The sequence below is a fragment of the Vipera ursinii genome (genome assembly GCF_947247035.1).
Source record: "Vipera ursinii genome assembly, chromosome: 1".
In the NCBI taxonomy this organism is placed as follows: Eukaryota; Metazoa; Chordata; class Lepidosauria; order Squamata; family Viperidae; genus Vipera; species Vipera ursinii.
In genome coordinates, this window is record NC_139512.1 from 359,355,660 (window position 1) to 359,369,909 (window position 14,250).

Consider the following 14,250-nt stretch of genomic DNA (forward strand, 5'->3'; position numbering starts at 1 on the left):
GCAGACCCGCAGGGCAGGGGAGAAGACTGGACAGCGGGTGACCCCACCGAGCGGGGCCTCCCCCCCCAAAGCCAGCCTCTGGCACCACAGCTGGGGCAGGTTGAGACAGCCGCCCGGGAGGGATGGAAGGAGCTTCGGTGGGGCAAGGCCTCTGTAAAAGGGCTGGGGGCTCCTGCTGCTTGCAGGTGGTGGGGGCCCACATTCCCCCAGGAAGTGCCAGGGAGGGGCTTCTGCTGGCTCCACAGCAGCCCTGGGTCACCCGCAAGCTGGGAGGGCCAAGGGCAGGCCTGCGGTTGGCCTGGGCGCAGCCCAGGATCGGGCCGCCAGTGGGGGCTGGAGCTGCTGTGGGTGCAGGAGGGGCCGCCCAGCTTGCAGATCAGTCCTTTCCCAAGCAGGGCAGCTCTGCCTCCCCCGAGCCCCTCCCCCAGCGTGGTGCCCCATCCCCAGGCGGCCCCAAGGGGCCACAGCCTGACCTGGGGGGGCTTCGGGAAGGAAGGGAGGGCCGCTGCGGACGGAAGCCCGGCAGCTGGGCCACTGCCGAGACGAGGGGAGCTTGCAGCCCTCCTGCGGTCACTTGCATGGGGGTCGCCATCTCTCTTCCGCAAAGGGTGGGTTTATTTTTAGGCCAGCCAGCTCCCTTGGCCCCCCGCCCCACTTGGAAGGCCCCGGCTACGGCAGACCGCCTCAGCGACCCATTGGAACACTCCTCCCCCCCCTCGTGGCCTCTATTTCAGTGCTGGGCGAGTCGCCCCCCGCCCGCAGCAGCTGCGGAGCCAGCCAAACGGCCCCGGGCGCAGCTTGCAGCCGCCGCCACACGCGGGCCTGGCTCGGGCGGCAGAAGTTGTTTCCCAAGCCGCGAACGTCTTTGTGCAAAACAACAACAACGCGGAAAACAGCTCCCGCTGCTTTCGCCTCTGCCGCTAATTCAGCGAGTTGGAAGACGGGACCGGCGGCTTCTCTGCGCCCCGCGTCTCCCGCCCCAGTCCGGGATGCCCCCTCCCCTCCCGCCCCCCCCGGTACGACCGACGGCGGCTCTCTGCCCGCTTCCCCCCCCCCCGCAGCCGAGCCCCCACCGCCGGCCGAGCGAGCGGCGTCTGCGGGCTCCTCCCCCTCCCCTCCCCTCCCCCCCAGCCGCGAGCGAGGGGAAAGTCCTGCGCTATCTTCGCAAAGCCTCCGGAGCGAGGCTCGACGGGCCTGGAAATTGCCTGGCAGGGCCGGCCTCCTTCCCCGAGCGAAAGGCATTTGGAAAGCTAATTGCACATTTGTGCGGCCGCTGTTTTGATTCCTCCTCGGCCTCCGGGGTGGGCTGCGAAGGTTGCCGTCGCTCCGTAACGAGCTCCTTTCTCGCCATTACACGCCCCCCCTCCCCTCCCCTCGCCCGCTGCAAAGGTGGAGCTGTGGGGAGGGGGGACGGTGTCAAAAGCGCCTGCTGGTTTAACAGGACTAAGAGGCGAGAGATGGCGGGCGGAACGGAGGCAGGCAGGCGGGGGGGGGGGGGGCTCCTGGCTGAACGCTTCGCCGAAAGAGGGGCAGCTGGTGGGAGGGGCTGAACGGGCCCAATGGCTCCCCAACCCCCTGCGGCTCTTCACTGCTTACCCCCCCGCCCCCAGCTCGAGATGCTACCAAAGCCAGCCTGCCTTGAGGCTTGGCCAGCCAGGGGTGGACGGGGCGAGCAGGCTGAAGCCCAAAGAGCCGGGCAAACGGGGCTGCAGTGGGCAAGAGCTGGAGGCCGTCTTCTGCTTATCCCCCAAACAGGCACCTGCAGGCTGAGCACAGGGGTGTGTGTGTGTGTGTGTGCGCGCATGCGCTCGCCTGGACCAGCTGTCCTGGCCCTGCAGCATCTCCCGGGACAGCCCTTGCCTGCTGCAGCAAGCGGGGGCAGCTCTGCAAGTGGCCCTGGGAAGGGCCCCGTGGGGAGCCGGTGCTGGGCGTTAAGAAGGGGCTTCTCTTTGCCGTGGGCCTGGGGCGCTGCTGGCCGTGGGCTTGTGGCCAGAGCAGGCTTGAGGGGCGGGTTGGCGCCTGGCCTTGGGGAGCCCCTCAGACCCGCTCAGGTGCCTCCATTTAGACTGATTTCCCAGCCTGGGATTGTTTAGCCTTCCCTCCCCTCTCCTCCCCTCCTCTATTTTACCCTTCCCTTCCCTCCCTCCCTCCCTCTACAGTGGACAGAATTTGCGGAGTTTTGCTTAAGTTTGAAGAATCACCGTACTTAACGTTTTTAAAGGCGGTGGGTGGCACCTGCTCAATACTGCGACACCAGTCTGTTCCCACGAGCAGTTCTGGGAGGCCCTTCGTGGCAAAGGGTCCAGTTATTCTGGGACCCCCTACCTCGATTGTGTCTGCCCATCCCAGGCAATGCAGCACACTTGGCCTGCTTTGGGTCCCTCCGTCTAAGGGGGCCCAGGAGACTTGCCCTCTTGGCCTCAGCTCCCCTCCTTCCCCCCGGACAGCCTGGCCCTTAAATGCCCATTTTCCCCCAAGGGGGTCAGGCTACAAGTTGTTAGTCCTTTGGGGGGGGGTCCTTTGGGACTTTTGAGGGGGACGTGTGCTGCCCCACGCCAGATGGGGGGCTGGATGTTGGACGTTTCTATTGTTTTTACTGTTGGCTGGCTGCCCAGCTATGTACAACAATTGTGGGGGCAGCCATACAAATCGAATCCGATCACTCAATCAATGATAGAAACAGATCAACACTTTTAATCAGAGCTGCACTGGTTTTCAAACTTTTAATTGCTTCCTTTGCTTTCTGTTATTTTATTATTTGCTTTCTTATAATTTTTACGGTGTTTTAATGGATGTTATAAATGAATGAAAACTGTTGAATTTTTTATAGCATGTTTATTTATTTTCTTAAATAATACTCATTAGAAACGTGCAAAACTAGCAACTCAAACAGATTGCATATGTAGTAAAATAAATAATAATACAAATTAACAAATTAGATATGAAAAAAGACGGAGAATAAAAGAGGGGAAAGGAAGGAAACTCTACTTTAATCTACTTTCTTACAATACAGAAAGCATTGTACCGGCATTACCACAGCCTTTCGTTTTTGAAAAACAAAGGAAATCTTGGCCCCGTGGCATCACCCTGGAGCAGAGGTGCCCAACCTTGGCAACAGCTGGCTGGGGGATTCTGAGAGAGGAAATCCACAGGTCTTAAAGTTACCAAGGTTGGGCACCCCTGGATTAAAGGGAAAGTCCAGTGCCTCTCTCCCCCTTAGTTGCCCCCTCACCCCCAGCAATGGGGGCTCCTTGACCAGCTGTCCTATGCCGGGAGCGGGGATGGCTGACCTCACCTGTCCCACACCTACAGCTGGGCACCGTTTCCCAGGCCGCCTTCCCCAGATGGTGAACTGGCAAGGATCAGGGCCCCATTTGAAGAGGGTGCAGCGCTTGGGGGGAGGGGGAGTCGGTGAAGCAAAGTCACGTGGGAGAGAAAGAACCCCCCCCTCGCTTTTCCAACTGGGGTAGGGGGTGAACCAATGGAAACAAATGTCCTGTAAGGCTCACACTGGCCGTGCTTGATGGAGGCTGTCTTGCAAGCCAGGGAACCCCGACAGATCCCTTCCCCCGCCTTCCCCGAAGGAGGACCCTGGGCCGGGCATGGCCGCATCCCCCCTTCCGTCTCAACGGGCAATGGGGTGCTGGTGTGATACACTTCTTGCCTTCTTCGCCTATCACGGACATTTCCAGGCTCTGAGGTCGCTATGAAATGTCAGGCTGGCCTCTAAGGCAGGATCCCGGAGGGGGGGGCAAGCGGGCTGGGCAAAGAGGGGAGGCCCCCCCCGGGGTGCTGCCCCACAAATAAACAAGGTGAGACTCCATTCCAGCAACTGGGGTGAGGCTGGGCCTGAAGGAGCAGGTGGGCACTCTGCGATTGTGCCCGCTTGCTTGAGGTTGTCTCTGTTGGCCGTGCAACCCCCCAGACGGACAGTCTGCCATCCTTGGGGAAGCCACAGAGGTGGTGGGGGAGTCCACGGCCACTGTGCAACCGTGGGCCTGAGCCAGGTGATCTGGGCTTTGACCGGGAGTTCCAGGGCCACGCCTGGAGCTTGGCTTTTATCTCGGGACCGTGGATGGAAGGGGATGTTGGCACCTGTGAAGAAACCGCTACGGGGTGATTCTGGAGCTTCTGTAGCCCCCCCAGCGGAGAGCAAGGCTATTTGACTGACCTCCTCCCAGGTCCCTAATGGACCATTAAGAGCTGGATCTTGCCCAAGGCTCTTCCTGCCCCCCCCCCCGCCTCTTTCTCTCACGGGTTGCCACCCGGCTTCCACTAGCCCTACCAGGCAGGGTTCTACTGTGGGACTCAAAAGGTGCCTTGCTAGACCCTCCCTGGCCCCCTGTCAAACACACACCCCAGCTGACCTGGCCTTGCTGCCACCCACCCACCGTGGAAGAGCCCCCTCCGCCCTCCCCTTTCCTTGTCCTTTCAGGGGACAGCAGAGCCATCCGCTCCCAGGGCGGAGGCTAATGGAGCATCCCTCCGGCGCTTGACTCCATTATGTGTGAATCAGACTGTCTGAATGGGTCAGATTGATTGGCTGCCTGCAACTCTCACTGTCCTGCCTGGGTGATTGGATTAGAGGCTCCTAATGGGCGCTGCGGCTGGCTGGGGCCAGGCTGAGGGGGGCTGCCAGGGCCGGCAGGCCGGCTGTGTTTGCATCGCCCACGGGCAGGCAGGCGGGCAGGGGTGGGGGGTGGAGATCTCAAGGGCTGGCAGGGTCTCTACCATACCTGGCGGGGGGGAACTGGCACCATTTGCGTCCTCGTTGGGTTTCCACCGCACCTGTTTTCTGGGGGGGCAGTTTGCAGAAGGAAGACAAAGCTGATAGAACATAGATATATTGATTGATTGATTGATTTGCCACCCGAGTGACTCTGGGCGGCTGAGCTGGGACCAGGTTGCCTGGCACCAGGGAGAGTTTGCCAGGCGGGGGGGGGGGCTGGTTCTGTTCCAGCCAGATGCGAAGCCGGGATGCTTTCCTGGGAGGGGAGGAGTTCTATTAAGGCGCCCCAAATCTGGCTTCTGATGCGCCTCTGCTGGGGAGGCTTCGAGGCCTCACTGCCCCCTTCTCCATTGGCCAAGGCGGCCCTGGGGGGGCGGGGGGGGGGCTGGCCTGGCACCTGGGCCCAATTGGGGTTGGGGAGGTTGGATGAGAAAGGCTCCTTTCTCAGCTGCTCTTTCCCTCCAACTCTTTTGCTGGGAGGACCAGGACTGCCAAAGGGGTCCCTGACTGGGCTGGGGTTCGGAGAAACGTCGTCCTGGTGCGGGACGGCACCCCAACCCCAACCCTTTTTCGGTCCGCCCAGGATGGAGGCTCCTCCTGGATCCCATCGGTTTGTTGTGTGCCTGGGTTGTTTTGCCCTCGGCCCCGGATGAGTCACCACGGGACAAGAGTTACGCTAATACCGAAGAAATAATAATAATAATAATAATAATAATAATAATAATAATAATAATAATAATAATAATAATAAAAATAATAATAATAAAAATAAAAACAAAAATAAAATTAAATTAAATTTATATGGCAGAATAGTATTTCAGATGAACCAGGTGCTTTATGAGTTCACTGTCTGGAAAGGGCCGTTAAATGTGACTAAATTCGCTTAAACAGACCAATAAGTGTCTTAACAAGGAATTAAATTCACAATACAACTGCCTGCAACAGAACAATGCCAAAGGAGGGACAAAATGAAATGTGAATGGCAAAAATTAAAATATTTTTAAAATTATTTTAAATAATTAAATTTAAGGATTGAATTGTCACGCATCGAGTTGTATCCTGGCGAGTTGCCCCACTCTGATTCAGGAGGGCTCCCTGTGGGTCAGGGTCACTTTCATGGTAAAACTGGAACAGAGTGTTGCAATCTTCTCCCCTCCCCCCCTTTATCTGGGGGGGGTGTTTGTTTTCTCAGATAGATTACCTCCCTGGCCCGACTGAGTCCTCTTTTATCTGAAGGTTGCCTTGAGAGAGACTGTTCTGGCCGCCAGCTCTACCCTCCCGCATCCAGAGGGCCAGGGATGCCTCCCTCGGCTAAGAGGGGCTGTGGGCAGAGCAGGGGGGGCACGATGGGGGCAGCAGGGGGGCACTATGGCATCCACCTCCCTCTCCAGCGCCCTCCTCAGCCTCTGCAGCAGGCAGGTAGGCGGGCATCTGACCTTTCCTCAAAGAGGGCAGCCATCTGGCCCTGGCTGCAACCAGTGGCTCCCGCCCCGTAGTTGAAAGGGTCATCCTGGAGAGGGGTCTTTCCCGCCCCCCCTCCCAGGCTTTGCAGCTTCTGCAACTGGGCGCTCCTCTCCAAACAGCCCCCCAGCTTGGAAGAGCGCAAAGAGACTGGACAGCCATTTTCCTGAAATGGTATAGGGTTTCCTGCCTGAGCAGGGGGTTGGACTAGATGACCTCCAAGGTCCCTTCCAACTTTACATCATCATCATTATGATGATGATGATGATGATGAACTTGCCTTCTTTATTTTGCATTCCTGATGGCTCCTCCTCCTCCTCCTTTCCCAGCCTCTTGGGTGTGGGAAGAGGAGGACTGGGGGGGAGGGGGGGGAGGTGAATTTGCTGCCAGCCTAGACTGAGTGGCCCGGCCTTGCTGGCTCCCTTGCGGCTCACTAGACGCCCCCTTGCAGAAATGCAAATCCTGCCTGCCTGTCGGGGTCCAACTTGGGAACAGGGCAGAGGGTGCGGAAGAGAAAACATGCCAGGAGGGGGAGCCCCTCCCCCCCAACAGTGGAGGCCTTGCTGCCTCTCCTCTTCCTTGGCCGCCCCACCTTTTCCTGCCCCACTCCCCCCAGTGGTGTCCTCAGGAGTGTGTGTGTGTGTGTGGGAGTCCCACGGCAGGTGCTGTGATCTCACTGTCCTCCTACCCAGCACACACAGTCGGCACCAGCCCAGCTGCTCCCAGGGTGGAGAGCGGTGCCACGTAAGAGCTGAGAGGCCACACCAGGAAGTGGCAGCCCAGTGAAGCTGCCCCACGTCACTGGCCACAGACCAGAGGGCTTGACCCCGAGCTTCTTTTCCTGGGAGCAGGCCCTGTTGGCATGGCAGCTGAAGGCAGCTGAGCCTGGCACAGCCGGCGTTGTGGTGCCCTTGGCAGGGCCAAGTCGGGTCTCCCACACGCTGGCTGGTCTTGGAAGGCCTTGCCCAGTTCCAGAGGCTTCCTGTCCAGAAGCTTTGGCTCCCTCTGGCCATCCAGATGCCTTTGGCCGCCTCTGCAGGGAATGAGGGCAGCATCAGGTCCTCCCTGGCAGAGAGGTAGACTGCCACTGACTCTGGTGGCTCAGGGACCGGCTGTTCAGTGGCAACTGCTCCCCTCGCCACAAAACAAGGCCAGAAGGAAGCTGCCGACGCTGCGGCGGGGATCAAGGCTATCGGCAGCCGTCCGGAGTGGGCCGGCCGCCTCCCCTGCCCCGCCACCCCTCCCGTCCAGGAGGCCCTGCTCGGCCCTCCGGCAGCCGCCCCGGGACGGATGGCAGGAGCTCCCGCGGGGCGCTTCAAAGGCAGCGGCGCCTTTGGAGACCGGCCGTTTGGCTTCGAATGAGCAGCGCCTCGCCGGCCTCTCCAGCCCCGCAGCCCCCGCCTCCACCTCCGCGCTGGCCTTCCCCGAGCTGGAGCCGAGCAGCGGCCGGACCGAGGCTGCCTGCGGCACAAGGATTCGGGCGGGAAGAGCGCGCGCGCGCCCCGCCCCGCCCAAGCCGGGTCCGGCCTCCCTCCGGGTTTGGTCGGAGACTGGGGGGGGGGCTTGTCTGCTCCAGGGCGAAGACAACCCCCCCGCCCAGCCACCAGTGTGTGGGGGAGGGGTTCGGAGAGATATAGACCACCACGGCGCGCACACACCCCTCGCTGCCCGTGAACGGTGGGGCGGTGGGAACTTCCTCGCCCCCCAGAGACCTGCCGGCCCCAGATTGCCGGCAGCGAAGGAGGCTCTCATGGCTGCGAAGGGCTCTTCTGAGGCTGGAGGGGCCGAGAGGGAGGGAGGCTTCTCCAGGGTGGGGGAGAGCAAGTCGCACGTGGTACATTCAAGGCTGGGCAGAAGGGAGCCAGTGGTGCCAATCTGGCAGATAAAGTAGCCCTGCAGGGCGCTGGATGCTGCGGTCCCACGTTGAGGGGGGGGCAGAGCAGGAAAGAAGACCCTCCGCACAAGACGCCGAAGAAGGCTGAAGCTCCAAGGGGCCGGTGGGTCCCAGCCCCACTGTTCCTGGAAGGGTGGGTAGGAGAGGCGCGGAAGAGAGAGGGGCCAGGCGCCATCCCCTCTTCTAGGTTTTTGAGTGACAGCCGACCTTCATCTCCCGAAGGGGGAGCTTTGGAGGATGAAGGTGATGGTGGACGGGCCTGTTCACTCTGATGACCTTCAGCTTGTTTGGTTCTCAGGCTGCAGCCGCCGTCCCCACCCTGGGCTGTGGGGGGAAGGGGTGTCACACAGCTGAAATGCACCTCAGGCCAGGTGCCCCACCACAGGGCTCTGTGCGGGGGGGGGGGCTTGAAGGACATTTGTGCTGTGCCCATCTCCTCCTCCCCCTACCCAGACCCGGGAGCTACAGCAGCTGCCCCTCCCCCTCTGCCTCAGCTGATCCCTGGGGAGCTACAGCAGCTGCCCCTCCCCCTCTGCCTCAGCTGATCCCTGGGACGGGAGCGGGAGCCTCGGCATAGAAGCCGCCCGCCTGCCTTCACCCGCCGAGGCCAGTCCCTCCTGGCCGCTGCTCTCTCAGGAGGCAGGTTGGCGCTCGCTCCACTTGTTTCTGCCAGGGCCTCCCCAGCAGCGAGAGGCCACCTGCCTCGGCAGGTAAACAAGGGTGGCAAAGCGCTGGGAGCGGCAGCAGCAGCCACTCATGTTCGCAGGGCCACCATGGCAACCGTGGGCCTGCCCTAAGTCATCCAGAGCCCGGCACACGCCAGGTGTCACACGCCACACCTGTTTGTGTCAGGGCAGTTGCAAGGCCATCAGAGAGTAGAGGGCATCACTGTCAGTGCCAGGGCTGATTGCTCTCCCTCCCCCCCTCAGGGGGCCTCTTGGAATGAGCTGCCCCAGGGGAGCCTAGGTGGGCTCCAGAAAGAGTTTGGGGTGCCCTCGAGGCTCTGGAGGACCCCGGAATTGCCCCTGCTCTGCAGCCTCTCCCTGGGCATCGGACCAAAGTGCCCTCTGGCTTTCCCAAACCCTCCAGGAGTGAAAGTCCAGGTGCCCAGAGCACCTTGTGCTGAGCAAGGTGGGATGAAGGGCTGCCGTTACGTGGCTGATGGTCAGCCGGTGGCCCTTTCCAAGGTGACCGGTCTTTGTTGAGCTGGGAAGAGTCCCGGGGCCAGGAGCAGGGTCGGGGGGGAGGGGAATGTGCCAGGCACCTGGCAGGCGGAGTTGCTTGAATTTGCGCCTGGGGGTGGTGGTGATAGAGCCACGATCTGGGCTGGGTGGCTTTGAGGAAGTGGGCAGCATCACCTGACCGCCTTTATAGACCTCCACCCAGTCCTGGCTTGTGGCGGCGGCTCAGGAGTGGGCGGTGGGTGGCTCCACGCAGCAGCAGCCGCGTTGTTGAAGGGGGGACATTTTTGCCTGACTTGTCGTGCTGCATGGCCTCCTGGAGAAGCCGTTGCCAGACCCAAATAATCAATTCCCCACCTCCCTTTTCTAGGGAAGCCGACGAGAGGGTGTGTTGGCCCTTTGGTGGGTCCAGACCGGAAGCAGAACTCCGAGCACTGGCGCCTTCTTTACTGCAATTAACGGGATTTTGCAAGACTGGAAATATTTCCCCTCCCCCCCACTCTCTCCGGGAGGGTCCCTTCAGGAGGGCTTCCCTGAGCAACCCCTTGCCCGCTGAGGGTCCCGTCTAGCTGAGGGCTTTCCCTCCCGTCTGCCAGGGGCCGTTCCCACAAACCAGGACACGAGGGGTCAGGCCACCCTTGAAAGGAGCCCTGGGTGACACGGATCCCTCCTCGTGGCTCTTCAGATCAGACGTGGCATCGCTGGGGTTGGCAGAACTGGGGCGGGGGTGGGGCAACTTTGGGGTCTTTCAGGACCGTCGTCAATGGAAGCTTCTGTGCTACCTGGGGGATTATGGGGGGGCTGCGTCACAACGGTCCCCCTCCTTTCTCTGTGGTCGGATCCAGCTGGTGTTGGCAGAGGGGGAGAGATGGACCCCCAGGGCCCTGATGTGTGAGGTCATCGCCCCCTCAGAAATTCGGGTGACCTTGTTTAAAGACGCCCTTAAAGCCAGGCTTCTCCCCCCAGGGAAGTGGGGTGAGAGGCCCCTTGTAGGGTGCTGCTTGGTCTGCTCTTTTGGGGACAACCATCATTTTCAATCTGTAGTGTTTCCGTTTTAATGCCGCTTGCCGCCCAGAGTCATGGTGCCACTGAGTGGCCCTAGAAAGCAGCTGTCCAGATAAAACAGGCCAAGCTGGCAGCTTTCAGTTGCCCTTACTGTGCCCCCTCCCCACGCAGGGCAACCCCTTGCAGGCATTCATTGCCCCTGGTGCCTTGCTGGGACCCCCTTTGCCCTGGGGCCTCGCAAGGCCACTTACTCAGCAGGCCCCACTGGCCAAGTGTCCTGGGAGCCCCCGGGAGGGTCGACCCTGGACTTCCAGGGAGGCTGGCGTCCAGTCCTGACCACAAGGTCCTCTTGAGGCAGAAAATGCCAGCCTCCCCCCCCCAAGAGGGCCCCCCAGGAGGCTGAGGAGGACTCTGAGCAGCTTCAGGGGTGGCCAGACCAGCTCTTTCCACCTGACCTCTGTCATACGGGGGTCCTGGCCCTCCCTGTCCCTGAGGGCACACGGGGCTGCCCCCCAGGTTGGCTCTGGCCTTGCTGCCCTGAGAGACCCTCACTCAGGGAATTTTTTTTTAATTATTTTAATTCCATTTATATCCCGCCCTTCTCCGAAGACTCAGGGCGGCTTACAAGCTTAGCAGTAGCCTTCATTCTATGTATATGCCTGCTTATTAGGGCTTTCACACACACACACCCCAAGCGGCATTATTACAAAGTCAGCTTGATTGCCCCCAACAATCTGGGTCCTCATTTTACCTACCTCGGAAGGATGGAAGGCTGAGTCAACCTTGAGCCTGGTGGGACGCGAACCTGCACTAATTGCAGGCAGCTGGTGTTACTTAAGGAGGCATTAGCCCACTGCTCCACCAAGGCTCTGATCAGGGAGCCCTTTGTGTGACCCCCCCACTCCAAGCCATTGGGCCAGAGTGACCAGGCAAGGATCGGGCACCCTAGCTGATCCCAGCCTCCCCCAATCATTCCCGGGAGGGGGAGGATTCTGGAAGTCAACCCCTCTCCCCCACTTGGTCCCCCACAGCCAGGCAAGGCCATTCTGTTGCCCAGGTAAGGAGGGGCTTTCTGCAAGGGAAAGGAGGCTGGGATGAGCCAGCTTCTCCCCCTCCCCCCTCCCCTGCCCTGCAGGTTGGGCACCTGAGCGGCTCCCCTGGCACTCATTTGTCTGGCTTAGGGATGGGGCCCTGGGGAGCCCCTGGGCTGGGCGGCCTGCAAGATCCAGCCTGTCCAGTATTGATTTTCCCTATTATTACACTTCAGATTTATGGCCGGCTTTAAAATTGCAATAAGTGGCAAGCTGAGAGGTGGGGGAGCAGGGGGGCTCCCTTGTGCCCTGAACAATGGCCTCCCCTCCCCACCAGCTTACTGAGGGGCTGGACAGGCAGAGCAGGGGCGGGAAGACCCTCTCCCTGACCTTCTCTCTTCCCCCCCCCAAGAAGAGCTGTCTGCATTCTCTTTCCTGAAGCCCCTTCCTCAATAAATGCTGTCCTGGGGGGGCTGCTGGGACAAAGAGGCTGACTTCATCCTCCCTCTCTTTCTTTACATGCGTGAAATTTATGCCCACCAGGGCCAAAGCAGACTCTTGGCGGGTTACAGTCCTTCAGAGCAACAAAAAAGAAGGCATTTAGATGAAAACATCCACACAAGCAACGAATAAAACCACAGGCTAAATCCTCACTTCAGTAACTCAGGAGCCATAAAACCGGGCTCTCGGGGTGCCCCCCCTTTCGCTGCTCCGGCCCCCTAAAGGCCAAACGTCCAGGGAGCCTTGGGGTCAGTTTTGGCTGGAGGAGGCCCTGCATGCCTTCCCTGCCAAGCTACCCGGACCTTTCTGGGAATAACCACGGGGTAGGAAGCCGGTAGGTCCGGGGGGGGGGGGGAGCTGAGCTGGCCTGGCTCTTTCCTCACCTACTGCCCACGAGGAGGCGATGGCCAAAGGGAGCCCCTCCCAACCCCTCCCCTTCCAGCTGAGGTCTCTGGGTTCCTGGTGGGCTGGGCTGGGGGTGGTGTAAGTTGCAAAGCAGAGCATCCTGCCCTCCCCAGCAAAAGCCTGAGGCTGCCCAGTGCCAGCCTTGGGGGTCAAAACAGCTATTAAGCCACAACTTGACTAGCCAAATTGGGAACAGACCAAATTATCCGTCATGATTTTTATGCTCCAGACTGGCCGGGCTATTAACTGGAGGACGGGGAACAGCTGTCGCTCCATCAGAAAGTCTAATACCAAACAGCTGGACTGCTGGCTCTCCGTGGTGCCCACCCTGCGCCACCAGATTGGCTATGTGGTTAGAACCAGCCTGGGGGGGGGAGCCAGCCCCTCCTCCCTCTCCCCCAGGCCCTGGAGTCAAAGCCGGGCGGGCAGGAGAGCCGACTCAGGCGAGGGCAAAAGAGCTGCTTTCATAAAGCTGCTTTCGTGGGGGGGGGGAGGTCTGCCTTCCAGCCCCGCTCCAGGCAACATTAGGACTGCCTTATTCTGCAAACCTTTACCCCAGACAGTTCAGAATCAGAACAGAGCTGAAAGGAACCTTGGAGGTCTTCTAGTCCAGCCCCTCCCCAAGCAGGACAAGCCTAGACCATTCCAGAGAAGCGCCTGTCCAGTCTCTTCTTAAAAGGCTCCTTCCGGAGGCAAAGTCCGTTGCGCGGGATAATTGGATAATTGTGTTCGTTGTTAGGAATTTTCTTTCAGTCAAAGCATCCGTGGAAGTCTAGCCGCCTTCATTTCACTCAGAAGCCGGTTAACACACGCCCCCCCTCCCCGCCCGCCCAGGGAAACGTGGGAAAACCACGTCGGGGTGCGTGTGTCTTGGGCTGGAAGGGCTGGTCTGGCCCTGCTGATAATCTTGGGTGCCGGACCCTCCAGCCCAAGCCCCCCCCTGCCCGCAGACGGGGCCACTCTAGAATAGACCATCGGCGGCCCCATCTCCCCCCCTTCTTCGTCTGTCTGGAACTGCCTGGGAAGGGCTTTGGAAGGGGTACCTCGAGGGCGCCCAAACCTTTCGCTCCCGCCCTTTGAGTTGGAGCCACCGAGAGACAACGGGGCCCAGCGAAGCGGCCGCAGCCCCGCGGACTCCTCCAGGAGAAAGCCCGCCCTGCCGGGGCCGGGCGAGGCAGGCGACGAGAAAGACGCGGCCGCCCCGGCCCGAGGGGAGCCGCCGCGGGGCAGCAAACAAGGCTGCGGGGCTTCGGGCGCCGGTCCCGCGGAGATGCCGCCCGGGCGGAGGGCGGCGCTCATCTCCGCGGCCGGGCCCGGGAAGCTCCGGGCGCCCCCCGCCCTCGCCCGGGGAAGGGCTCCGCGAGGCCGGCCCGACGGGAGCCGCTCGGCCAGGGCTACTCGGCGCCCACCCGGAGGGGTCGCCGGAGCGCCTGGGGGAGCCGCGAGAGCCGCTTCTTTTCCGGCGGCGGCCGGGCGGGACGTCCCCCTCGCCGGGCCGGCCGTCCCCCGAAGGAGGCCGTGTCCGCCTTCGCACGACCCGGGTCCCCGCGCCGCCGCTACGCTGCCCACTGAGCCGCCGCTCGGTTCGGCTCCGAGGGCGGCGGTGCCGCGGGAGGGGCGGAGCGCGGCCGTCCCTGGCGGGCCTCCGTGCCGGGAGCGACGAGGCGGCGGGGGTCCCGCGCTGTCCCCGCGACTCCGAGGCCGGCCGGCGCCCGAACGCAGCCGAGAGCCCCCCTCCCCCGCTGCAGCCTGTCGAGGGGGGAGGAGGAGGGCCCCGCCGGTGGTTTGCAGGGACGGGGGCCCCAGCCAGGCGGTGCGGAGTCTGCAGGGAGGGTTAAACCAAGGGGGGATTTTCCAGATACCAAATCCAAAGCAAGCATATATTTTCTCCCCTCCCCCCCAAAAAGCAAGAAGCCACCCTGCCTGGCATTCTGGGCATTGTAGTCCCAGCCTTGGGGTCAAGAAAAGGTGAAACCCGGGGGCTTCCTTACCAGTTCGCTCCATATTTTCCTTCCCACCCCAGATAAGCAGGGGGGCCCTGAT

The 14,250-nt window shown here is 61.3% G+C and overlaps 1 protein-coding gene across 3 annotated transcripts in view; it reads left to right on the top strand.

Annotated features, from left to right (window-relative positions):
• Window positions 1-14,250, top strand: part of RTN4RL1 (reticulon 4 receptor like 1) — a 34,777-nt gene that overhangs the window by 17,980 nt on the left and 2,547 nt on the right. The window contains exon 1 of one of the 3 annotated variants that reach the window (XM_083379797.1): window positions 12,081-12,125. The exons of the other annotated variants lie outside the window; for them this stretch is intronic. The gene's annotated coding sequence lies outside the window, so the exon portion shown is untranslated. Of the gene's footprint in view, window positions 1-12,080; window positions 12,126-14,250 lie in introns of those variants that run through there. 3 annotated transcript variants of the gene reach the window in all.